The 27792-nt window shown below is 39.0% G+C and overlaps 1 protein-coding gene and 1 non-coding gene across 3 annotated transcripts in view; one reads left to right on the forward strand and one right to left on the reverse strand.

Annotated features, from left to right (window-relative positions):
- Positions 1-309: 309 nt before the first annotated feature.
- Positions 310-27792, forward strand: part of RAF1 (Raf-1 proto-oncogene, serine/threonine kinase) — a 79846-nt gene continuing 52363 nt past the window's right edge. Inside the window, exon 1 of one of the 2 annotated variants that reach the window (XM_060308092.2) lies at positions 310-664. The gene's annotated coding sequence lies outside the window, so the exon portion shown is untranslated. The remainder of the gene's footprint in view (positions 665-27792) is intronic. The other variant, XM_030840916.3, reaches the window with a different exon arrangement.
- Positions 23288-23360, reverse strand: TRNAQ-CUG (transfer RNA glutamine (anticodon CUG)). The gene has a single exon. It is a non-coding gene; the product is annotated as a tRNA-Gln (tRNA).

Consider the following 27792-nt stretch of genomic DNA (forward strand, 5'->3'; position numbering starts at 1 on the left):
CGGGCACGTCTGGTTATCTCTGGGCCTCGCGATGCCGGCAAGCTGGCCTTCCTCCCCCCGCCAATTCTCAGGCTCCTTCAGGGCAGCCGAATCCTGGCCCTTCCCGATTGCCAACCCGGGGCCAGGGAGGACCCGCCCTACTGCCTTCACGGCTCCGAAATGGCGACCAGGGAGATGGCAAAGCCACGCCCCCTGGGAGGCGGGGCCTGAGTTCAGGCCAGAGCGATGGATATCCGAGCCAAATTTGAAGTCCGCCGCCAGGCGAGCTCACGCAGAAGCAGAGAGCTGGTGGCGTCGCAGGTCGGGAGGAGGAGCACCGAGTGGAGGGCTCGCTTGCCGGGGCCGCCCGAAGGCGTCTTCAGTGCGGGCGCTGGGGCCGCCATCTTAGATGGCAGGAGTAAGACGAGAAAGAGCGTGAGAAGCGAAGGCTTCCCTGCCGCTCTTCTTGGGCCCCGAAGAGGGCCAGCTGGCCGGGCTTTGGGGTGTGTGCCCTGAGGTGCGGAGTGCGAGAGCGACGATGCGAGGGCTGCCCGGGGCCCCGTCCCCTGGGCTGGGGACGCGCCGAATGTGACCGCCTCCCGCTCCCTCGCCCGCCGTGGGGAGGAGGAGCGGACCAGACGCCACTGCCGGACGACTGGACACAGAGGCGGCCGGGCTCCCTCAGGTAGGCTGCAGGGCCGGGCCCGGGATGCCGGGGGAGACGGGCGGCGGCGGGGCTGAGAGGGCCGGGTTCCCCGGAGGCCCGGCCAAGGCGGCGCTGACGGAGCGGCCCCGCGGCTGCCGGGCGGAGGGCCCGGGCCAGGCCGCTGTCACCCCGGGTGGCGCTGGGCGGGCGGGGGCCTGGGGCCCGGTGTCATGGCCGGCGAGCCGAGTTCCCACATCTCCACTCAGGTTTCCTAGTGTTTTGGGGAAACGTGCCGGCACTACCCCTGTATCTGGTGTACATTCCTTATATTTTGGCCACGGGAAAAACCGCCCAGAGCTGTCTCGGATCTGAGTGTTGTCACTCAGATGGGTTAATGTTTTTTTGGCCGCGGAGTGGGGGACCCGGGCTTGCATCTTCTCTCAAGTGACACCCTTTTCCGGAAGATGAGAGCAGTCAGGGACGGGAGGAGGAAATGGGTCGATGCCCCACCACAAAGACATAGGGGCCTCCCCTTGGGTCTCAGGACTCTGCGGGTACCTAATGAGACGTTTGTGGTGCTTATACTGACGATTGGCCCCAGGATGCCTTTGGAATGAAGATCCAGGGCTCTTGTGTGTGAAGTGAGAGCCTCCAGGACGCTTCAGTTCTGCAGCTGCAGAGGCTCTGCAGAGCTAGTCGATGCCCAGAGAGAGGAGTTTGGACATCAGGAGAGGCGAGGCGGCTCTGTTCATTCATTGTTCTCTTTCAAGGGCTCTGGGTGTGCCCCCCTGGTATTCACTCTCTGGTGGGAAGAATGATAGGGTCTCCTGTGTCTCCTCGAGATGTGGCCGGGTTCTAGAGGATCACCCAGTCTAAGTAGGGAATGGATTCAGCGCACGTTCATCATTTCTGCCTGATTCGTCCTCCCCGGGCTGGAGGGAGTCTGCCCTCTGTGAGCTCCCGAGGCATGAACACTGTGCGCTGTGATTAGGATGGATTTACCAAGTGTCTTGGGAATTTGGAACAACTAGTTTTGCCTGGGGGAGTTGAGGAAGCTTGTAGACTGGAGGGGACTTTTGTGCTGAGGTTTGGGCTGATGAGTAAGTGCTCATCAGGTGAGGAGGAGGGGAGAGCATGCTAAGTTGAGGGAACAGCTGGTTCAGAGGCACGGAGACGTGCAGGAGTTTGGGGAGCAGCAAGCAGTCTGGGGTGCAGGAAGGAAGTGGTGGGAGATTAGGGTCTGAAACAAAAGTTGGCTAGCTTGTGAAGGATCTTTGTTGAAGATAGTGAACTAGTTGATTTAATTGGGATTATTTTAAACGAGTGTTGCTAATTCTCTTTTCTTGCTGATAACTTTATTTCCTCCTCCTGTTGATGTTAAAGCTGATAGTAATTGCACAGATTGACTTTGTTAAACCCAGTTAAGAACATTTTGATACGGGCTTTATGTCAAATGTTTTGTACTTGCATTGTGGTGAACGAACTGAACTCATATTCCTAGGGATTCTTGCAAACGTTTCTTCTAAAGTTACACTTGCTAACAAAAATGTTGATTTTATAAATGTAGTACACTCTACTAATACTGCATTTTCAGTGGCTGTTGACAATGTAAACCATGCTCCCCAGTCATTTAGAAATTGGCAGATTATATGAAACATCTGAAAAATTGTAGAATGCAAGTGAGTATATTTTTAGTTAAGTAAATGTTTTATATAGTAAACTGTTTCTTTGGATTGATTCCGTGGATTCCAATTCTGTTATAAAGTCTTTAGCTCTGTGAACATAATTTTCCCCAAAGATCTGTATTTTGATTAACGTTTATGCTAAAGTGATTATTATGGTATTAACGGACTTAATCTAGCAGTTCCTAAATCTTTCTTGGGTTGTGATGATTATATACCACTGGAGAACCTTTTGGCTTGTTTTCACCCTTATCACTTCAAGGGATAAGCTGTTGAAAATGCAACAGAGACAGTTTGACCCAGTTGAACACTGGATACTTGGGAAAATTAACCTGTTACTCTTTCTGTTGTAAAAGCTTATCTTTTAGGTATGCGGTGTTTGTGATCGTAAGTTGTAGTGGAACTGCTTAGTCTTGTTAAACTCTTGTCAAATAGTTTAAAAGATGTGCATGCCTTCAAAATAGAAGGCTTGAGTGAAATACATTAGAACATATTTTGTGGGATTTGGTTTAGCAGAAGAAAACAGTGAGAAGCAGGTTAAGCTGGTCACTTATGATGAAAAGTATCTAAAAGATGAAATGGAGAAAGGTTAAACATTAAGTATTGTATTATAACTGCTTTGAGACTGGTTGCTTTTAGTTTAAAACATGCCGTCTGTGAAATCCAAAGTAGGAGTTTGCTCTGAAGATGAAACAACTTCTTGGAAGTTGAATTTGACTTTCAGAAGCACCAGATTATTTATTAAATGGAAAATATAATTAATAACTTGAAATTACTATTTCAAATAGCCTGTTAGTAGTAGGTGCATGATTCTATCACATTTTAATTCCAAGTAAAACTTTGTTAATAACCTATTGCTTAAAGTAGAAAAATGTTACATGGGAGAGTGCTTTTGTTTGCATGTTAACATAGTAGGCCATATATAATAATCCTGATCTTGGGAGGAGCTTGTTAGCCAAACAGCATGCCTTAATGTTGACTTGCAGAAGAGAATTTTAAATATTGTCTTTGAAAGGCAGTGGAGTAATGTCACAGCGGGATGGGGGTTAATGAAACCACAAAATCGAGCTTTGACTTATTAAAAGGTCTTCTGTTTTTTAAATTGTGCGTGTCATGGAAGTCAGTTCTCCATAACAAATGTCTGTAGTCGGAAAATTGCTCACCTTGGCTAAATTAATTGGGAAATCCAAAGAACACTTGGGTTCATTTAGGATAAAGTTGTTTAGGATTTAGGTTGGGGGGTGTGTGTGAGAGTGTGTTTATATTTATGTATGTGTATGGATGTATAAGAATGCTTATTTGCTAAACTGACCAGGTTGAAAATGTGATACTAGATATTTGTGTTATAATTCACTTAGTATTTCTGGTATAGGGCTTAACTGCCTTGCCTGTAATCCTCAGGATAGTAATGTCTGGGTATTGCCTTAAAGTTGTGAGTAAAAATTCCTTAATTACATATCAAAATTTTCATCTTTAATTTTATGGTGGTTGAGTCATTCTGTTCCTCCTTTTCTCCCAGAATACTTGTGTAGCTCGCAATGATTTTAATAGTTAACTTCAGATCTGTTAGCTTTTCTTCTAAAACTACTCCTAGAATGTCAGTTTAACCAAGGAAAATGTCAAATGGGTGTTGTTCCTTTGTTACTGGTTTTGGCCCAGGCTATCTCAAGTCTCTTTGGCAAATCACTCAAGAAGTGTGTTAATTGCTTCACATTCCAATCAGTGTACATAGTTTTTCTTGAGGAACACTTGACACAGAGTTTTATTTTTAGATCAGATTCTAAGGGATTTTACTGGGTGGGGATTAACAACCCTAAAACTAGTTTGGAATCAAAACCTTTGTGATTTAGAAACTGTTTACATTTTTGGTTAATGAATGGGAAGCTGCAGGCAATGACAGTGTTTTAGGGAACCAAATATGTCTAATTGCTTCTGAGGACCCTTGTAGACTATACCGATGACATCTTTCTACCTGTTGGGTTTCACTTACTATGATCCAGTAGCAAGAGTAAGTACATCTTTACTGTTGTAGTCAAGATGTTGTCTCCTATTTATTTTCTTCCAGCCTGCTAGGGAAGGCAAAAGTAGTCTGATTTCTTTGAAGCTACTTCTTTCTAGGCATCATATTTGGACAAAGTATTTACCTTTCTCCACCCATAAACATTTCTGATGGAAGAATCAGGGTAGTTAATGTTTTAACTTTGATAATAGGTCTTTAAAGTTATGACATTCTTAATCTGGGTTTTATGGAGGCATACTTTTCAATCTCAGATAGCTTTTAACATCTGTCCTTTACCTAGGTTTGGGGTAGATGGAATACTGAGTTTTCCTTAGAACATGATTCTTGTTCTGTGTGGCAAATCTCATTAGGAAGCTCAGAGTTTTTGGGAGAGGCATTTCCCTGGATCCAGATAGATCATTCAGAAAGGAACTCCCATTTGCATTTAAGAAAGTTTGTTTACAGTAGGAAAAAACTAGAAAAAGTTCAAATGTACAACAATGATAAAATGATTAAGTAAACTGTGGTACAGCCACTTATGGGGCCCTATGCTTTTCATTAACTGTGGCGTATATGAAGCATTTATGACACGGGAAATGCTATATCCAAATGATTACAGTTGTGTTAAAAAACGAAACAGTACAGTGGAATATTACTCAGTAATAAAAAGGAATGATGTACTGGTACATTCTCCAACATGTATAAACCTTGCAAACATTATATTAAATGAAAGAAGCTAGTCAGAAAAGACCACATATTGTATGATTCCTTTTATATGAAGTGTCCAGAGTAGGCAAATCTGCAGAGAAAGTAGATTAGTGGTTGCCAGTGGCTGGAGGGAGTAGGCAATGGGGAGTGACTGTGACAGGGGTTTCTTTTTTGAAGTATTGAAAATTTTCTAAAATTGATTGTGGAGGTGAGTGCACAACTCTGTGAGTATAATAAAAGCCATTGAATTGTACACTTTAAATGGGTGAGGTGTATGGTATGTAAATTATATCTCAAGCTTTTTAAAAAAACTCAAAACCTACCCATAGGAAGAAAACACATGTAGATGTTAACAATGGTTGTTAAACAGTAGAAATACGGATAATGTTCCTCTTTATACTCTTCATATTCTCTGAATATATTGGCTTATAGTAGAAAAATACATATAATAAAGTTAAATTCTATTCGTGGTGTGGGCCCTTATGTCCCTCCAAACCATTCAGTCACTCTCAGATTACACTTACAACTATATTTTTGAGCTTCTTTCACCTGTTTTCTACTTCCTCCAGATTAGTTCAGGCTTTTACGCTGTATTTGCCTTGACTGTTGTTAGAACTTCTGAATTGAACTTCTTTTTCTTATTTCTTCCCATGCCAGTACACTTTTCACATTATTGCCAAATTCACTTTTTAAATGTGTAGAATCTTAAAAATTGAGTTTCATTAATTTTTTGTATAGGTAGTACAGTCACATGCTACAAAATTCAAAGAATACAGAAAGTTATGGTGTGCAGAGTAATTCTGCTTTCCCCTTTGTTTCCCAGATACCCAGCTCTTTTTCATGGAGGGAAATATGTTATGGGGTTCTTATGTTTCCTGTTTTGTGATGATACAAGAATATTCAGGCGTAGATGTGCTGGCCTTACTTCCTTTGGCAAATTGTCCAAGAGTCTCCATTGCTTTTCAGACTAAGCATACAGTTCTTGCTTCTATGTCTTGCTAATGTGGATTCCTCTTACTATCTTCAGTGGAATTCAGAAGCCATTTTTTTTTAGCACCTAAGTAGGTGCAGAAGGCTAGTGTGGTGGAGGGTGAATTAGGTAAGTTCCTGCCTTCAGCGACCTTATCTAATGAGGAGAGATTCACAGGATTTCCTCACTTTTATCTGTTCCTCTTTTAAGAGTCATTTTGAACACCATCTTCTAAATATCATTTCCCGATCTTTTTCTCTTCTTCTCACTCATTGTTTCCTTCTTTGAACCCCACCTTAAAACCCTTGCATTTATTTTTCTTATGGTCTTTATCATATAGTCATTTGTGAGCTTATCATCCCATTAGGTTATCAACTCAAATTAATGCTTTCTAGTCAATGTGCAAGTCCTTCTTTATTGATATTTGTGAAAAAATTTGAGAGGCTGAGGGACCAGGCCTGTGTGCTTTGGTGAAAGTATTGAATCTAAATTACCACATTTAATATTAGGTTTTATAATAAGACCTTTTATTTAAACTTAACAGGGTTTCTGTATGTACTTTTCGGTACCATGCACTGTAGACTTTATATGTATTTATTGTGACGTATTGATATTTTATTAAAGTGTTTGTTTACCTCTCATCTTTTCTCGGAGGACTGTATCTTAATCATCTTTGAATACTCAGAGTTTAGCAGTGGCTGGCCCCCCTGATTTCAGTTCAATTTGTTGAATGTAAGGTGCTAAATGATGTTTATTGAATTGAATTTTTTGTATAGATGTCTTACATCTCTGGCTAAACTTAAGCTCCTTAGAGCTGAGCCATGTCTTATTTATAAATCTCTAGTTCTTAAAACTTTCTCTTGATTATGTAATAAACATTAATTGCATGAGTAGAGATTCACAGGTTAATCACCTGTGGATTTAGTTCCTTCCTACTGCCCACCACACAAATGCTTACAATTAAAAGGGTATACTACTTATTAAACTCATACTCAGAACTTTGTAACTTAGACATCTGTCGGAGGAATTACCGTGTCTGTTTTGCTTTATCAATAGAGTGCTCTGGGTTCTCACTGCCAGCTCCTTGAGGACATTTGCCTGCTTTGGCAGCTCACTCATTGGTTCAAGCCACTCTTGCCATACTGGCTATTTTCTTCTGCATTCACAGGCTTTATATGTGGAGGAAAGTTTCAGCCAGAGAGAATGAGGGGATAAATGATACTCTTCTGCCTTCCTTGATCTTAGTCTGGACTGGAATTAGAGAAGTGTGAATGTGAGAATAGATATGTCCTTTACGACTAGTATTTATCTAGCTGTCTGACAATGCAAAATGGACCCTTTCGGGTTTTTTTGGGGGTGGTGGTGGTGGTAACTTATACAAAATATAAAATATACCATTTTAACCATATTTAAGTGTATTACTCAGTGGCATTAAGTGCATTCATAGTGTTGTGCAACCATGACCACTAATCTTTTTCCAGAACTTTTTCATCATCCCAAACAGAAGAACCCTGTAACAATTATAGAATAACTCCTCATTCCTCCCTACCTCCACCCTCTGGTAAACTCTGTTCTACTTTCTCTCTGTGAATTTGCCTAGTCCAAGTATCTCATATAAGGGGAATCACACAATATTTATAATTTTGTATCTGGTTTATTTCACTTACTGTGTTTTCAGGGTTCGTCCATATTATATTGTGTGTGAGAATTTTATTCCTTTTTGTGGTTGAATAATATTCCATTATGTATGTGTGTGTGTGTATGTATGTGTATGCTCCCATGTGTGCACACATAAAATATTTTATTTATCCATTCAATAGTTGATGGGCTCTTGGGTTCCACCTTTTGGCTTTTGTGAATATTGATGCTATGAACAGTGGTTTACGAGTATCTATTTGAGTCTCTGCTTTTATTTCTTTTTAGTATATACCCAGGAGTGGAATTGCTGATCATATGGTAATTCTGTTTAACCTTTTGAGGAACTGCCAAATTATTTTCCACAGCAACTGAACCATTATATATCCCCACCAGCAATGCATGAGAGTTGCAATTTCTCTGCATCCTTGCTAACACTTGTTATTTTCTGTTTTTTGATAGTAACTGTCCTAATGGATGTGAAGTGGCTCTAGGCTTTTTTCTCACTGCTGATTAGATCAAACCAGAAGGTTAGGAAGTTGGCTGTATTTGCATCGCATGGACTTTTTCCTTCCTTATAAATGTATTTGTATACAGTGTTCTTGAAAGAGATAAATTAATTACACAATTAGTGACTCATTTTTTGGAAAAAAAAAGTTTTTTGTTAAGCTGGTACATACAGTTGTTGTAGTTACCTTCTTTGTACCCTCATTCCCCCCCACTTTTTTTTCTTTAATTTTTAATTTTTTAAATTTTTTTTTAATTTTTTTTCCTTTAATTTTCTTGGCGGCCGCGTGGCATGTGGGATCTTAGCTCCCCAACCAGGGATCAGACCCGAGCTCCTTGCATTGGAAGCGAGGAGTCTTACACTGGACCGCCAGGGAAGTCCCTACCCTCATCCCCTTTTAATCTAAAATGTATTCAGTTAACCTGTAAAAGATGATTTCAGTTAATCCTGGGTGGTAAGATATAGTAAGTGAAAAAAGTAGGGTACTAAAATATGTACAATAAGGCTCCATTTTTATAAAGAAAAACATTTACATGCGTCTATTAAAATGCTACCCCTTCAAGTTCAAATACTACAATGAAATCATTCTTTAGTGTCTACCTCTTCCTCCACTTGAGCTATAAGTGACCTTTCCATGCTCCAAATTCTTATAGTTTTCTTAAGAAGTTAACGCCTCTCCGCCCCATCACCACACACAAAAAAGCTGTCACACAAAAAAAAGCTGTCACATCTTGTTGTAGGCCTCTTTGTCATCCTGAAAGCTCATAGCACATAGTCTTTGGGAAATGATTTTTTTTCTTCTACTTTAAAAACTCTTGGAAGGCCAGGTCTGTCTTTCTTAACTTTATATTCTTCGAAGCAATTAGCAGTTGAAATAGATTCTTAGAAATTGTTAAATGATAGTGCTCCTTATACTTTTCCACTCAGTTCTCTGCCAGGTTGCAGTATACAGAGAGGCATTCTGGTTCTTTAGATTGTATATATCAGTACTTTTATGTGGTAGATAGTGATTCAATATCCATGGAAAAGAATTAGGGTAAATATTGTAATTATAGCTTTTCTCCATTAATATTTTATTCTGCTATTTAAGCATCTAATTTTGTGCGAGGTACTATAGTGGATGATGGAGTATAACAAGATGTAGGAAATGCGTATAGTTCTTTTCCTTAAGGCATTCAGACTTTGGTGTATAATTACATAGGTTACATATTCGTATTTTGTTTTTTTGCTCCTGTGGCAAAGTAGCTGGGTATAATTTAGGGCTTTAATGATTCAATGGTCTAATTTACAGAGAAAACTTCTGCACATTTCCTTGTTTCAAGAAAATTATTCTTGAAAAGTTGATTTAAAATATTTTCTGGGAAACAAGTGATACTATCAGTTTTACAGGTATACCTTATTGTAATTGTTACTAGTTCTTAAAACAAGCAAGGTGATTGATTACCTTTGGGGGTATCATTGAAGACTAGGGAATCTTTCTGTGTATGAAAGCCATTGACTCCAGAATGCATTGTAGGAGAAATGGCCGAATCAGATGGTTACTTCTTGAAATAGCTTTGGCAAGATTGTAAACCTGGAGGAGTACCTCCTATCTTGAGGATAAATCTCAGTGTCTGTCCAATTGAGAGATGCTAGTGTGCAGAATAGTGGATTCACTTATTTTATATTTCATGTCTTTATTTTTGAGGAAAGCTAATGCTGTTTTTTAAGTCACTTGTTAATTATGCAGGACTTGCCACTGAAATTGATGCCTTTTATGTGGAACAGAAATTATTGGTACAAGGTTAAGTCAGTGTTTTCAGGCATTAACTTATTAGCAGGATGAGATGTCTGCGTGTTTTTTTTTGTTTGTTTGTTTTTTGTTTTTTTTGCGGTACGCGGGCCTCTCACTGCTGTGGCCTCTCCCGTTGCGGAGCACAGGCTCCGGACGCGCAGGCTCAGTGGCCATGGCTCACGGGCCCAGCCGCTCCGCGGCATGTGGGATCCTTCCAGAACGGGGCATGAACCCGTGTCCCCTGCATTGGCAGGCGGACTCTAAACCACTGCGCCACCAGGGAAGCCCCTCTGCGTGGTTTTTATTTCCTCTCCATCCCCTTCCACTGACTAGGCGTTTTTTACTTCATTATTACCCAGCCATCAAAATGATCATTCCTAAACCATATTTTATTTGTGCATTGATGTATTTTCATGCTTGTGTTAATGGTTTTACTTTGTAAATGGCTCTTTTCATTTAAAAATGAGCAGTTGCTGCCTAAATGAAGAAGCAATGACTGATTTGGAGATGAAAAGTAAAACTTGGGTTAAAAAAGAGTTCAGACAAAGTGACTTAAAATGAAAATAATGAAAAAGTAAGAGTTAAAAATAAAATTGGCTCCAGATGTCTTTCATTGTGGAACTGATTGCTTTAACATAATTGTTTGGACTAGCTGATTAACTTGTTTTGAAATTAATTATCCTTTTAAAAAGTTAGACTCTTTTCTAAACTCCGGCGGCCCTGCTTGCTAACTATTAGAAGGGTAGAGTATCACATTTTTTTCATGTTCGTGTATGCTGGCCAGTCATCTGATGATGTTACCAGTTTGTGGTCAGAAATTGAGAAAGAAGGGTGAGAAAACTCAAAATATTGACACACACACCACCTTGCAGTGCATCAGAGTGCCCTTTTGAACTGGTTGGGAAACTGTAGTTAAGCCATTTCCAAACTAGACATATTATTGTTTCCTAGCTTGGACAAGGTGACATTTTATTTAAGTGTTTGTTCTGTTCAGCAGAAACTTTTTATGTGTGAGGGTGGGTTTTTTCCAGTGTTGTGTGACCAACTGAATTAAAACAAAACAAAACACTTAATCCTTAAAGGAAGCTTGGAGTAATCTTGAAAAATTGATCACCCAGTCTCTCAGATGGACCAAGGCTGGATTGAACAAAGGGATGAGCTTAAAGGAGAAATCAAGAGTGAAGTCGCATTATAAATACATTAAAATACGAGTAGGAAATTCCCTGGTGATCCAGTGGTTCGGACTCTTGTTCTCTCACTGCCCGGTGTTCAGTCCTTGGTCAAGGAGCTAAGATCCCGGAAGCCACCTGGTGCGGCAAAAACAAACAAAACAACCAAACAAAAAACGAGTATTCATCTATGTTTTTGCCCTGCCAAAAAAAGTGTTTTAATAACGCAGGCAATTTTAGCCACCATTCCTCATACTGAGTCTATGTTCTTGTGAGATTTTGATTGCAGTTGAAGAAAGTGAATCTATTCTTTTGTCATTCTCAATTCTCCCAAGCCTTATAGTTTGACCATCTCACAATTGAGTGTGATTGTTGTGTCTAAAGATACATTTTTAAAAAAAGGTCCGTAAAGATAATAGCTTACCTTTGTTGACTTAACTACTATATGCCAGGTTCTTTTGAGAGTTTTACCTTAATTCATTTTTTTTTCTTTTTCTTTTAATAAATGTATTTATTTATTTTTGGTTGTGTTGGGTCTTTGTTTCTGTGCGAGGGCTTTCTCCAGTTGTGGCGAGCGGAGGCCACTCTTCATCAGGGTGCGTGGGCCTCTCACTGTCACGGCCTCTCCTGTTATGGAGCACAGGCTCCAGACGCGCAGGCTCAGTAGTTGTGGCTCACGGGCTTAGTTGCTCCGTGGCGTGTGGGATCTTCCCAGACCAGGGCTCGAACCCGTGTCCCCTGCATTGGCAGGCAGATTCTTAACCACTGCGCCACCAGGGAAGCCCTACCTTAATTCATTTAATCTTCCCATCAGCCTGAAGATGTAGGTACATTGTGATCCTTATTTTAAAGAGGAAGAAACACAGAGACAGATGGAGTAAATACCCTAAATATAGGCCATCTACTTAAGGAGAGATTAGAGAGAGAGATTTTCTGAGTTAGTTTTGACTTCATCCTACATACATCCTATCAGCACCTTAGAATTTAAATTCTAGATGTGATACAAACTTACTGTTTTTGTTAGGTTTCTGGGAATGCCGTCTGCCTTATAATTTTCTTTATGACTTAGAGTAGTTCCATTTCCTTCTTACAGACCTTAGATGATTAACCCCACTTCATCCCTGTATTACTTCGTCATCTAAATTATAAATTTATTGAGGGCCGGGATCAAGTCTTAATCAAATTTGCCTCTCCCAAGTACTTTTCATAGAGCCTTCAGAGGTATCCCTTCTGAAGAGTTGTCCTTCCTAAACTTTTTTTTGACTTGAGTAGAAATAATTACTTCCATTACTTTTTTTCTGTAAGATGATAAGGAATCACTTTGTTATGACTTTGTATGTGAAAACTTTTCTTCAAATCTTACATATTTAATTTAGGGATTTAGTTTAAAATAGCACTTTACGAAGTATTCTTCTTGGGGCTTCCCTGGTGGCGCAGTGGTTAAGAATCTGCCTGCCAATGCAGAGGACACCGGTTCAAGCCCTGGTCCGGGAAGATCCCACATGCCATGGAGCAACTAAGCCCGTGTGTCACAACTACTGAGTCCGTGTGCCACAACTACTGAAGCCTGCGCGCCTAGAGCCGGTGCTCCGCAACAAGAGAAGCCACCGCAGTAAGAAGCCCGTGCACTGCAACAAAGAGTAGCCCCTGCTCAATGCAACTAAAGAAAGCCCGCATGCAGCAATGAAGACCTAATGCAGCCAAAAATAAATTAAAAAAAAATATATTCTTCTTTCCAAAATGTGTTTCTCTCCACCACTAATCAATGTTTCATAAAGTTCTAGGAACTTTTAATCACTTGTATAAAACAATTGTGGGCTCACACTGAAGCCTTTAATCTAAAGTTTGGAGTGATTGGGGATACCCGTCTAATGTTTTATCTTAAACATTTACCATTTAATGGGGAGACTTCCCTCTCTGGAAAGTTTTCTGTGCAAATTTTGCCAGTTCTTATGAGAATGTTTAAGATGCTTAGAATTTTATATGATAGATAATACTCTGAAGAGTGAGCCTAGTGGAAAGATTTCTGAAATGATTTGTTGGCTTTTGTAATTTTTAAAGATTCATTAGACGATTAAGTAATCAAAACTGAGTAGACACAAGTCTTTGGAATAGTGTTAGTGTTCTGATCAGAATGGCTGTTGGAGTTATTAAAAATCAATGAACTAAGTTTATTTCATTGCTACCATTTCTCCTACTCTATACTCTTAGCCTATTTTCTAATTTTCTGATTTACCAGGAAGATACAGAGTTAGAATATTTTAATTGATTAAAATATAAATTGACATGTACTTCAGGTAAAGTTGTATACCATATATAGTTAATAGAGCTACTTCTAACTGTATTTTACTTAAAGAACAGTGAAAGAGGGTATTTTACATGTCTTTTAAGCATTGTCACTGTAAGTTGTACATAGCATTTGATTTATTTCTCTTTGATAGTAAATCTTGTCTAATTTCTCCTATCATGGGGAAAAAAATAGGTTTTTTGAGGAAATGATAAATCCAAGCAGAGAGAGAGGTGTTTTCCAAAAAGTTACATTGGTTAATTGTAGGTAATTTAGGAGCGTGCTGATGTTACTCACAGGTTCCGAGTTATAGACTAATGGGTAAAGCATCTGGAATTATTACTCCGTGCAGTCTCTGCAGAGGATCTCTGGGAATATCGAGACAATTTGCAAAGATCAAATGAACAAGATAGCATATGGCCAGTGTTATTCCCCCAAGTAATGTGAGAGCTAAACAGTTGATCTGTATTTTGCAACCTGGGACTTAATTTTGGAAGACAGTACCAGTAGCGGTTAAGAGCTTTAGGCTTTTAACTCAGAAAAACCCAGGCTGGAGGTGTAAGGGCTATCTAGGAGAGTTCCTGATTGTTGTATATCATGATAATAGGGAACATTTACTGTCTCAGGCCAACACTGTGTGTTTCACGTGTTATTTAACTCTCACATATTATAAAACATGCTGAGTAGAGGAGAATGAAATACAAGTAAATCTTAAGTTTAGGTGTCGTAAATCAAAGGCTATTTAAAACTATAGACACTGTAGTGGATTCAGGTCAGTTATACCAGTCGTAGTCTTTTAAAGCTCTTGCTACCAGTTCCTCCTCCTCCTTTCTCTGCTTTCAAACCAAGGAGAAACTCACAGCAGCTAGATAATATTACAACAGAATTTTAACTCTAGGGCAGTGCTCAGGTTATTTTGATGTATAGGAATTCTTTTGTATTGACTAATCTTCAGAAATAGTCATGGTTTGTAGTTCAGCAGTCTTCTAATTACATGGAGATTTTATTTTATCTAAGCTGTATTTATTACCAACTCTGGGGAGAAAAATTTTGGATTGAAGATAAAGAAGAATAACTTAAAGGCAATTTACAAGACCAGTGCTCTAACCCCTGAGCTACAGAGCTGTAAAAAGCAATTTAGACTTCATTATTTTTGTCTTGAATAAGAGCTTTCTGAATAAAAGATTATATATTGTGTAATATATTTCATACATTATTATATATTATATATTATTATATATTTCATACATTCTCTATTCTGTATCATTTAGTGGATAAGAAGAAAGGTCATGTGAGAAAATGCATTAGTAATACAACCGCTCTAAGGTAAATCATTTATTATTTAGAAATGAGATAAAAATCTCTTAAATATGAAGTAAATTTAAATTGCTTATGATATACAAAACATATTTTCCTTTCTTCCACATACAGGTCTGATGCATCACTTATAAACAATAAACAGTAATTATTTCAAAGTAGTGTAATAGTAACAATGTTAAATGATTATTTTTTGTGTTTTAAATCAGTGTGTTAAAATAGAGCTGTAATTTAAGAGTCTGAGGACCTGAATTGTTTGTTTTGCTTCCCTTACTGTCACTAGATCTTTTGAACTTCACGTTTTCTTTATTTACAAAGAGGAATAATACCTGCTTTTAGTCTGTTTAATTCTAACAGCACTATGAGATAGTGGAGAGGAATAAACTGTAAAGTTCTGTGAAATTTTAAGTTGTCCTGTTTGAAGTAAACTATCTGCAATCAATCTCAACCACAGAATGCATTGCTGCATTCTCAGAAACTAGAGTTTAGGTAGATTAAGAATTTCTTTAAAATCTCATTCAACGCCAAAGTGCTAGCTGCCATAGGTGTTTTTTGCTCTACCACTTTAATAATATTTTTGAATGAAATAAAAGATAGTAGTATTTGAATAAAAACTCAAAAGTGAGGGCTTTTTTTAGACTGATTTTAAATGCTGATTTGCTGAGGCACTTTGAAGAAAATTCAGAATGTCTCTGTGTGAAAATATTTACATTTTGTGTGTGTGTGTGTGTGTGTGTGTGTGTGTGTGTGTGTGTCCCTAGTCAGGAGGGGATAGTAAAATTTATTTGGCTGTTTGGCTTGGCTGAGGTAGGGAGAGGGTGAAACAAAGTCAACCTTAGCCCCAAGTTTGCCCAACTGCCTCTTGACTCTTTTAGGCAGAAGTTTTAGGACTTTTTGATTCTTGCACACTGAACTCCTGAAGAGCTTCCTGAATTAATCAGGGTTGTTATAATTGGTTTTTCTTACCATGGTCCAAAGGTGTCTAACCCTTCGGGAGAGTAACTGTGACAAGACAATGGGTGAGGAACGTTGAGTGAGTGCTCTGCTGAGGTATCTCCAGAAGTTGATAGAGTAACATTTCCAGTCAAACATGTATGCCTCAGATTAGGCTTTAAGGTGGTAGATGGGCCTTAAGCATAGGACTCAAATCGCTTAAAAAAATTATACCCTAAGTACTGGTATTTTCATAATTGTGGTCTTATCAGATTTGACTTGTCCTGAGGCTCTTTAATAGTACTTTGTACATGTGCTGCTCCCTAATAATCTTGCACCTGAAACAGTCTTGCTTTCAAAATGTTTTTTATAGCGTCTGGTAAAGTAAAAGAGCAAAAAACAAGACTCTCCCAGCATAATGAATCTCTTAATAATTACTATTTTATTAATCTGGTGCTATTTATTCATTTTTAGAAATGCCTCTGAATGCAGCAGTTCATTGAAATTATTGCTAGAGCTGGGTCACAGGGTGAGAAGGCTGAAATGAATGTGTTGCATTTAAAATGCCTTTATCATGACCTGGTATTCTTGATTTTGAGTTTAGAATAAACTATTCAAGTGTCCTTTGTACTATCACTTGTTAGGAATTGTACTAGGAAATAACTTGATTTCTCTGAAATTCTTGTCAGTTTTCACAAACATAGTATGGCCCTTATATTTACTACTCTCTTACTTTGTTTGCATATCCAAGAGTGTCCCTTCCTGCTATAACCAGTTTCTCAGTGTTTTGTGTAGATTGGGGCATGAGAATTGTGGAAAGAGTGCTCAGAACTCTGCAGACTTTGGAAATACAGTAAAGCTTTTTGCCTTAGCTGAGAGAATGTTTGTGACTTCTCTGTTAATGCCTGGGAGTTGAGTGGTAGGTACTGTGCTCTTACTGCCCATTTGATTTGTTGCCTGATGACAAAAGTGCAGTATTATGAGGAGGATTTGTACCTTGCTTTACCAGTGTTTAGACTTTCAAAAAGATAAACTTATTTCTTGAAAGTGTAAGATGAAAATTCTGTTTGTTCTCTTTCTTCAGAGCTTCCTGCTTGGCTGTCCTGGTGCATATTGTTCATGGAAACCCCCAGGAGTGTGTTCTTGATTTTAAGAAATATGAATTTGCTGTAAAAGCTGAGTTTTTCTTAAACATTCCTATAGTTCAATTATTTAAAAAAGAGTTTGAGAACTTTATCATTTTAATCATCTAATTAGGTGTGGCATGTAAAACTTGTTGACATTCAACAGTCACTTGTTTTTTATTCATTGAGAAATCGGCTTCATCATTTACTAAGATGGAGAATTAGTTTTAGGGCTACAACATTATGGCCTATGGTATTTGGCCCATAGCAAATACAGAGAAAATGGTGACTACTGTCTGATTCTAGAATCATTTGCAAACCTGATGTGAAAATGTAGCAGTTTTCTCAGATTTTAGCTTTTGCACTTTCTGAAATTGCTGAAAACTAACAAAATTTTAAGTTTGTTTTCCTCTTTAATTTTGCTGATCGGTTTCATGGTTGACAACTTATGTATATGAGGAATATTTTAGATTAACATCCAAGAATCTAAACTATAATTTGGTTATGCTTAAGAAAGCATTCTTGTTTTGAGACATGTACTCCAAATATTTGTTAATTATTGTATTTCCTTTAAGCTGAGCAATCCCCTCCTTCCATCTGAAATCCTCTTTCTACACATTCTTTTGCATTCTACATGCTCTTAGGCATGTTTAAAAACACACTTCTACATTTCTTTAGCAGGGGCACTGTGGTTTAAAACGACGTTTTATTTTCAGTAGTGTATATTTAGGACAAATGGATGTGTGTGTAGGTGGAACACATTTACAGTTTAGTGTGACAGAGCAGGTGAACAAGAATGGTGCTTGGTTTTATTTTTAAAATAAAACAACTATGAAGAAAAATGCCAAACAATACTAGTAAATCAAACTTTGGAAATAACTCAAGCATAGTAGAATTACATAATGGCTTCAGCTGGCTCTAATCAGCTGGTTTTTGTCTGGGATTTCTCTGATGGAGCTGCTGTAATGAATTTAGCTGACTGCCAGCCAGCAGTTACACTGTGTCGATTCTACAGTTGCAGAATTCCACAATTGTCAGTGTTCTAGTCCTAGGGTGTAGCCCCTCAGCATAGTGTGGTTCATAAATGCACTGATGATTTCTGTTAGAACTCAGCACCCATTGGCCCCAGGTGCCAGCATTTGTTACTCATTCAGGATGTGTCTTTAATGGCCAGTTGTATGCTAGACACTGTTAGAGGTGATGGGGTTTTTAGGATGAACTGAACTTAGCTTCTTGGAGCATACTATCTAGTAGGGTAGGCAGACAATCATTGGCTAGGCAGATATCTAATGTAATTTCAAAGTATTAATTAGATGGTAATAAAGTATTATGAAAACAACAAAGCTGGGTAAAGAGAGAAGAATGATGGGGAGGGGCAGGATACACTTGAAACAGGATGGTCAAGGTGGTCCCCTTTGAGGAGTGACATTTGTGTGGAAACATGATTGACGAGAAGTGACTAGCAACGAGAAGGCCAGTATGATAGAAATAAAGTGAACAAGAGAGAGAAGGGTAGGAGATAAGGTGAAGAAGGAAGATAGAGGCCAGGTCGTCATGTAAGGCCTTGTAGGTCATAGTTAAAGAATTCGGGTTTTATTTTGAGTGTGATAGGGAACCAGTCACACTTAAAATAAGGATTTTAGCAGAGCAGTAGTGTGACCAGATTTGTGTTTTAAGGTTTTTCAGTAGAGAATAGATTTAGAGGCTTTGGGAGTGGACATTGTGACTCCTGGTGTAATCTAGGCAAGAGAAAATGGTGCTTTAGGTTAGATTGGTTGGGTTGGGTTAAAGTAGTTGGATTTTGGAGGGTCTGACAGTACATGATGGATGATTAAATGTGGTGGGCGAGGAAAATACTAAAGGAATCAAGGATCATATCTAGGTTACTTTGTTGTGTGGATAAGCACTATTATTACCGAAAATAGTAATATAGCTATCGTGTGGTAATAGCTGTCATGGATTAAGTGACCACTGTGTACCAGACAGTGAATTTTTCATAGTTTGTAGTGTTACATTTACTACTCATAGCCACCTCTTAAAATATAGTTGTGCTTACTTTACAGATGAAGAAATTAGGCTTAGATGTTTTTTGCCGAAGTTCACACAGCCAAAAAGGTTACTCATCAACAGGTCTCTTTGACTTCAAAGTGCAAGCTCAGTTTATTTAGTCGTTCAACAAGTACTCTTCTAGGAGTTAAGTATACAGAGGTTATCAAAGCTGAGTCACTGTTCTCATGGAGTTTAAGAATTTATAATTTGGATGTTAAAAAATTTTACCGTAAGAGTCTGTACAGTTTTGTAGACCAAGTGTGTAGGAGGACCTTGCTTACAGGAATGTTGGATTTTTGGTAGCCTTAATCTTCTGGAATGTAGCTTTGACCATGCACATAAGCCTGTCCTGAAGCCTTTTCATTACTCAGTAGGCTAGGCCCTTTCTAGCCTAGTAGGCTAGGTTCTTTCTCTTCTGTTGTGCTCCTTAATACATAGGCTTGATTATCTCTCTCTCTCATATCGGGTTGTCAATAGCAAATGCTGAGGAGTAGGGGAGTCCATAGAGGTGTAAATACTATCAAGTCAGAAGTGGCACTGGCAACCAGAGTGTAAGAAATACCTGAAGAATAGAAAGGAGACATAGAACTCTGTTGTCTGTTACATTCATTATCATTATTGTTTTGAAACTTTTCCATCAAACTACCACTAAAATTAGATTAAATGCCTACTCTTTAAACCTGAAAGTTCTTTGAAGTCATGTTTTATCTTAAATCTTTGGTTTTTGAATTTTACTTCAAAACAGGTGTATTATAAAAATATTTTAAAATATTAGTTACGTTATTAACCTCCGTCACTCAAGTCTGAGTAAAATTGTTTTCTTAGGAAAATCTACTATATTTATATTCTGTAGATAGCCAGAAGTTACTCATAGTAACTTATAAATCATTAAGAGAAAGTTGAAGTATAGTCTGTTTGGAAAGCTAGGGAAGGATATTCTATATCAGAAAAGTTTAACATATGTTAGATTTTCATGGCACTAGAATCATCATAATGTGTTAGAGCTAGAAGGATCATTATAGGTCATCTCTTCCAACTCCATATTTTGCAGAGGAGGCAGGTAACTTGAGGTTATGTGGATTAAATGAAATAGCATATAAACACCTGTCTGCTCAGGGTGTTGCGTAGCTCATAGTAGATGCCTAAAAGATGCTGGGTTTTGTTTTTCTTTATCTGTCAAGTCTTTTCCTTTTTTTTTTTTGCGGTACACGGGCCTCTCACTGTTGTGGCCTCTCCCGTTGCGGAGCACAGGCTCCGGACGCGCAGGCTCAGCGGCCATGGCTCACGGGCCCAGCCGCTCCGTGGCATGTAGGATCCTCCCGGACCGGGGCAAGAACCCGTGTCCCCTGCATCGGCAGGCGGACTCTCAACCACTGCGCCACCAGGGAAGCCCAGTCTGTTCCTTTTGTATTTTCTCATATTTCACTTTCTGGAAATTTTATTTTCCTGGTCCTAGAGATAGATGTGTTCCAGAGAAGCCACTGAACAAGAAAATGTCTGGTATCTTGTCCCCTGCATGCTCAAGTATCTTCCCTTGAGATTTGCTGAACAGAGCTACAAGGGCTTAAGAAGACCCATGTTGCTTGCCTGATTGGTCACGTGTGTGTATTTTATAAACAGTGGCAATATCTGAGAAGCTTAAATTTAAATGTATCACCTGAGTTTTGATTGTACCTTTAAGAGTATGTACAGTAGGTCAATTTAAGGATTTCTCTAAGCTCCTTCCTTTAATCCCTTGATCTTGCTGATTGTCACCTGTAAACCAGTGAACACCTGTTAACCAGTGAAGTGAACACCTGTTGTTTGTTTCTGTTTCCCCCTTTCATTGTAACTGTATCCCATATTTTTCTCTGAGGAACTGTCAGCCCTTATCCTTATTACCTAGCCATTCATTTGAGCCATTTTAATGAGATTGACCCCATCTTTAGCTCTAGTGGAGAGACTGATTAGCTTCAGTCAATCAGTAAAGGCCAACCATTTGGACATAATGATTTGGTCAGAGTCACTCACTGGAGGCCAGTGAGATATGAAGTCATGTTTGGGGCTCCTTACTCTGAAGAGCTTCCCTGGGAAATGCTGTTTACCTGAAGGCACTACCAGAAAGTTCCAAAAAGCAAAACTTGAATTTGTCACCTATCGGCAACTATTTACGTAGCATTTACATTGTATTAGGTATTGTAAAGAATCTAGAGATGATTTAAAGTGTATGGAAGGATGTGTGTAGATTATATGTAAATACTATGCCATTTTATATAAGGTGCTTGAGCATCCTTGGACTTTGTTACCTGCAGGGGGTCCTGAAACCAATCCCTTGCAGATACCTAGGGAAGATTATACCACATTTTAGTTATTCATTCATCAGTTGGTGGGCATTTGGGCTGTTTCTACCTTTTGACTATTAGGAGTAATGCTGCTATGAACATTCTGATGTCCTTTTGGCTATTAGGAGTAATGCTGCTATGAACATTCTGATGTCCTAAGGTTCTAATAACCTGCAAGTCTAAGTCCTATAATTCCAGTCTGCAGGAGAGAGAGAAGCCTGATGATTTTTGTTGTTCTGGGCAGACTTTTGAAAGGTTAAAGAATAATTTATTAGGTTTTATTTGGAAATATTGAAATAGAAATAACCAGAGTTTTTTTTTTGGCTGCACAGTGCGGCTTGCGGGATCTTAGTTCCCCTGCCAGGGATTGAACCTGGGCCCCCTGCAGTGGAAGCACAGTGTCTTAACCACTGGACTCCCAGGGAATTCCAGGGAGGATTTTTTTTTTTTTATATAACATTTGGAGTTCACGGGGGTCCTGAGACTGCAAGCTAGAAGTAGGTCTGATTTAGTCCTTCGTACCTTATTTTTAAGATGAAGCCACAAGGTCTATGGAGATGCATGGGCTTTCCCAGTGCCTCCAAATTTAGTATCGTTGACTTTAATGGTGTTTTGACTAGTAATGATCAACATGCTATCTTTTTTTTTTAATGACATGGTAGGTTTAGGCAACTATAAACATTCTTTTTAAAAAATTTATTGTGGTAAAATATACATAACAAATTTACCACCATGTACCATACACATAATATAAATTACCGCATAGTTCAGTGGCATTAAGTACATTTACAATATGTTGCACCCATCACTACCATCCATCTCCAGAACTTTTTCATCATCCCATACTGAAACTCTGTACCCTTAAACTCCCCACCCCACTCTCCCCTCCTGTTCCTGCCAACTACCATCCTACTTTCTTTCTTTGTTTTAAATCCTACTTTCTTTCTTTATGAATTTGACTACTCTAGGTACGTCATGTAAGTGGAATCATAAAATATTTGTCCGTTTATCACTGGCTTGGTTCACTTAGCATAATGTCCTCAAGGTTCATCCAAGTTGTAGCATATATCAGAATCTCCTTGCCTTTTTTTTTTTTTAATCTGGCTAGTCTTTTTTTTTTTTAATTAATTTTTGGTTACGTTGGGTCTTCATTGCTGCACGTGGGCTTTCTCTAGTTGCGGCGAACGGGGGCTGCTCTTCGTTGCTGCACGTGGGCTTCTCATTGTGGTGGCTTCTCTTGTTGTGGAGCACCGGCTCTAGGCGTGTGGGCTTCAGTAATGGTGGCACATGGGCTTAGTTGCTCTGCAGCATGTGGGATCTTCCCGGACCAGGACTCGAAGCTGTGTCCCCGCATTGGCAGATGGATTCATAACCACTGTGCCACCAGGGACGTCCAGAATCTCCTTGCTTTTTAAGGCTGAATGATACTTCCTTGTATGTATATAGCATATTTTGTTATCAGTTCATTGGTCAGTGGACACTTGGCTTGCGTCCACCTTTTGGCTGTTGTGAATAATACTGTGAATGTGGGTGTGCAAATATTTTGAGTTCCTGCTTTCAATTCTTCTGGGTCTACATCCAGATGTGGACTTGCTGGATCATATATTCAATAGTAATTCTAATTTTAATTATTTGAGGAACTGCCATACTGTTTTCTGTAGCAGCTACACCATTTTACATTCCCATCAGCAATGCACAAGAGTTCCAGTTTTTCTATATCCTTGCCAATGCCTCCCTCCCTCTCTTTTTCTTTCTTTCTTTTTGATAATAGCCATGTGAAGTGCTGTCTCATTGTGTTTTTGATTTTCATTTCCTTAATGATTAGTGATGTTGCACCTTTTCATGTTCTTCTTGGCTGTTTCTTATATCTTTTTTGGAAAAATGTGCTGATCCTTTGCCTGTTTTTAAATTGTGGGTTTTTTTTATTATTGAGTTCTAAGAATTCTTTATTCTGTAGTCTATAGAATATTTGTATTCTAAATGCAGGTCGCTTACCAGATACGTGATTTGCAAATATTTTTTCCTCATTCTTTGGGTTGTCTTTTTACTTTCTTTATAGTGTTCTTCGAAGCAGAAAAGTTTTTAAGTTTGTTGAAGTCCAATTTACCTTTTTTTTAAAAAATATTTTGTTTACTTATTTATTTGGCTGTGCTGGGTTTTAGTTGCAGCATGCATGTGTGATCTAGTTCCCTGACCAGGGATTGAACCTGGGACCCCTGCACCAGGAGCAGGGAGTCTTATCCACTGGACCACCAGGGAAGTCCCTATCTGTTTTTCTTTTGTTGCTTGTGCTTTTAGTGTTATATCTTAAAAACCACTGCCAAATTCAAGGTCATCAAGATTTACTCCTTTGTTTTCTTTTAAGTGTTTTATAGTTTTATGGTTTTAGCTCTTACATTATTTAGGTCTTCATCCATTGGGTTAATTTTTGTATATGTTCTTAAGTAGGGGTACAGCTTCATTCTTTTGCATGTGGATATCTGAATTGTTTGGCACCCTTCTCAGTTCAGTTCTACTGATCTATATGTCTGTCCTTATGCCCGTACCACACTGTTTTGATTACTGTAGCTTTGTGTAATAAGTTTTGAAATTGGGAAGTATGAGTCCTCGAATTTTGTTCTTTTTCAAGATTATTTTGGCTGTTTTGGCTCCCTTGAGTTTCCATATGCATTTTAGGGTCAATGTCCATATGCATTTTAGCTTGTCAGTTTCTACAAAGAAGCTGGTAAAGAAGCCTATTCTGTTAGGGCTTGTATTGAATCTATAGGTCAGTTTGGAGAATATTGCTGTCTTAACAGCAAACTTGCTTTTACTGCTTTGGACATCCATGGACCAACATTCTTATACCTTCTGAGTTTATATATTCTCTCAATTTCAGATCAAGTTCCCAGCTTGGATCCTTGCTCCATTCAGTTGTAGTGGGTTCTAAAGGGGCAGGATCATGAATATAAAAATGTAAACATCACTGCTCAGGGCTTATTCCTATGGGTGAAGGAAGGATGTTCTCAAAAGAGGAGTGTGGGATTGGGAGACAGCATAGAGTTGTCCACCACACTTTTCATTGATGGAGGCAATGTATGTAGGCAGGTTGGAAAGGCTGTGGAATACTAAGAAAGTATAGCAACATAGAAGCCTTGAGGTACATCCATGGTTGGAGCAGGAGGAAGACTAGAAGCCAATAAACAAGGTAGAGGAGATACAGTTGGAGACAGAAGAAACCCCTGGAAGTGCAGTATAATCAAAGTTTCTTTAGGAGGAAGGGAGAAGGAGCATTAGGCTGAGAAACACTCTAGATTTGATTACTAGGGTTTTATTGATCAGACTTGCTTAAAAGCCTGATAGATAAGTAATGGCAGAGTACAAGGTCATTAATTTAAAGAATGTATTGTCTCTGCTAGACTAGTTTTTCACTTCAGTCATTCAAGTATCATCTTCCTAACTTTTACTAGAACAGAGAACCACCTATAGTAGTGCTTATTTAATATTTTCTCTTAAATAGCTCACTGTTTTGTTTTTTTTTTTTGGCCATGCTGAGGTTTGCAGGATCTTAGTTCCCCTACCAGGGATCCAACTTGTGCCCACTGCGGAGTCCTAACCACTGGACTGACTGCCAGGGGATTCTCTGGAACTTTAAAAAAAGTGAAGTAGTTTGAGGCTGTTGAGTTATAGAGATAAAGGCTAGGTGATAGCCTCATCCTAAATTGCAGGAGCAAAGCAGGTGCAAGCTTCTTTGCTGGAAATGTAGTGATGTATCAAGGGTGGATGGTTGTGACTCACTCTCTTGTGTTGACTTCTTTTGCACAAAAATGGAGGGAACTATGTTATAAGCACGTCCAATATACACAGTCAAAATGAATCCATAGGGAGAGTGGGAGGGAGGGAGACGGAAGAGGGAAGAGAGATGGGAACATATGTATATGTATAACTGATTCACTTTGTTATAAAGCAGAAACTAGCACACTGTTGTAAAGCAATTATACTCCAATAAAGATGTAAAAAAAAAGAATCCAGAAGAAGCTGCCAGCAGAATAGGAATCACATATAGTACTACATTCCTTTGCTGCTATTTTAATAAAATAAAAACAGTATTAATTTGTAGTTAAATATTAGGGTCTGTAGTGGCTTTGAGTTTGAAAACTATATTTTTTAATTAAAAAGGGAGATTAAGAAGTGTTATAGAGGTATTAAAGATACCAAACTGATAATTCTTCCTTATCATAATCTTTATCTGATTGATTTAGTGTTATTTTATGTCATGTCCACAAATCCTCTAAAATAATTTTTGTAAACCATGAATAACGTATGGCCCATGCTTTGGGAAACCGTATACTGCTAGACTGACTATATTCATGTTGATCAACCACCCAGAATGTCTCAAGACCCAGCACAGGTCTCACTAACTCCTCTACAAGGGAGAATGTGTTTAAAGGGGCATAGGATCATGTCATAAATTGTACCGATGTTTTCTTAGGTCAGTCTCCCAAGGCAGTATAAATAAAAGCAAAAATAAACGGGACGTAAACAAACTTACAAGCTTTTGTACAGCAAAGGAAACCACAAATAACATGAAAAGATAACTTACAGAATGGGAGAAAATATTTGCAAATGATGCGACCGACAAGGGCTTAATTTCCAAAATGTACAAACATCTCATACAACTCAACAGCAAACAAACAACCCAATTGAAAAATGGGCAAAAGACCTAAATAGACATTTCTCCAAAGAAAACATACAGATGGCCTGCCTGCAGGCACATGAAAAGATGCTCAACATCGCTAATTATTAGAGAAATGCAAATCAAAACTACAGTGAGGTACCACCTCACACCGGTCAGAATGGCCATCGTTAAAAAGTCTGCAAATAACAAATGCTGGAGAGGGTGTGGAGAAAAGGGAACCCTCCTACACTGTTGGTGGGAATGTAAGTTGATGCAGCCACTATGGAAAATAGTATGGAGGTGCCTTAAAAAACTAAAAATAGAGTTGCCATGTGATCCAGCAATCCCACTCCTGGGCAGATATCTGGATAAAACTATAATTCAAAAAAATACGTGCACCCCTATGTTCATAGCAGCACTATTCACAATAGCCAAGACATGGAAACAACCCAAGTGTCCATCGACAGATGAGTGGGTAAAGAAAATATACACACACGCACACGCACACGCACACACACACAGTGGAGCAATAAAAAGGAACGAAATAATGCCATTTGCAGCAACATGGATGGACTTAGAGATTATCATACTAAGTGAAGTAAGAAAGAGAAAGACAAATACCATATAATATCACTTATATGGGGAATCTAAAATATGACACAAATGAACTTATATATGAAACAAACAGACTCACAGACAGAGAACAGACCTGTGGTTGCCAAGGGGGTGGGGGAGGGATGGAGTGGGAGTTTGGGGTTAGCAGATGCAAACTATTATATATAGACTGGATAAACAACAAGGTCCTATTATATAGCATAGGGAACTGTATTCAATCAATATCCTGTGATAAACCATAATGGAAAAGAATACAAAAAAGAATGTATATATATATAATTGAATCACTTTGTTGTATAGCAGAAATTAACACAACACTGTAAGTCAGCTGTACTTCAATTAAAAAAAGGAGAGTATAGGATCATGTAAAACTTTAAAAATGTGAGCTGTTTCCTTCCATCTCTTCTCTCCCCCCACTTCTCTACCCCACCCTTTCCTCTCTCCCCTCTCTCCTCTGTCTGTCTCTGAAGAAAAGAAAAAGGCATCGTCTTGGTGAGTGTTGTTGGTGATAGTTTGAGGTTGCTAGAAAGGGTCACAAAATTATGGATTCTTGTTCTTGATGCACAGATGTCATCCAGAGATTTCCCTCCACTGACCTCTTGGGGATTTTGTTAGTTTCTTTCTTGTGTTGGATCCCCTTTTTCCTATATGCCATCTCTTTCTTGATTTACTCTTATTCATGTAAAAAATCCCTTGAGACAGGGATAGTGAAGGGTAAAATATTTTTGGTAATGAATGGCAGAAAATATCTTTCTACTACAATAGTTTTGCTGATTATTCTAAATTGGAAATACTTTTCCTTCAGAATTTAGATGACTTTGCTTCATTATGTCTTCTAGCTTGCAGGGTTGAGAAATTCGAAGCCATTCTGATTCCCGATCCCTTGTATTTTTTTTTTTTTTTTTTGCGGTACACGGGCCTCTCACTGTTGTGGCCTCTCCCGTTGCGGGGCACAGGCTCCGGACGTGCAGGCTCAGTGGCCATGGCTCACGGGCCCAGCCGCTCCGCGGCATGTGGGATCCTCCCAGACCTGGGCAAGAACCCGTGTTCCCTGCATCGGCAGGCGGACTCTCAACCACTGCGCCACTACGGAAACCCCTAGGCGGCCACCTTTTTAGAAGGGTTTCAGAGAGCTCTTTGGGAATCAAGCTGTTGAGTTCTACTTTTCTTCGATAGAGTATAAAAAAACACAAAATAATCTCACTCAACACCTAACCTGCTGTTGGAAAGCTGACCTAATGTGAAATTCTTAAAGTTACACCCACTGGTGTTGCCTTTATCAGTCAGTATCTTTACCCTCTCTAAACTTTTGGAAACCTTTGTCAGTTCTAAGAAAATGAAACAACACAACCTTCCTTTTCCTGGTTAAACTTACCTTACTCCCCCGCCTCAAAAAAAAAAAAGATCAGAGAAAATAAA

This window comes from Globicephala melas, chromosome 11 (assembly GCF_963455315.2).
Source record: "Globicephala melas chromosome 11, mGloMel1.2, whole genome shotgun sequence".
Lineage (NCBI taxonomy): Eukaryota > Metazoa > Chordata > Mammalia > Artiodactyla > Delphinidae > Globicephala > Globicephala melas.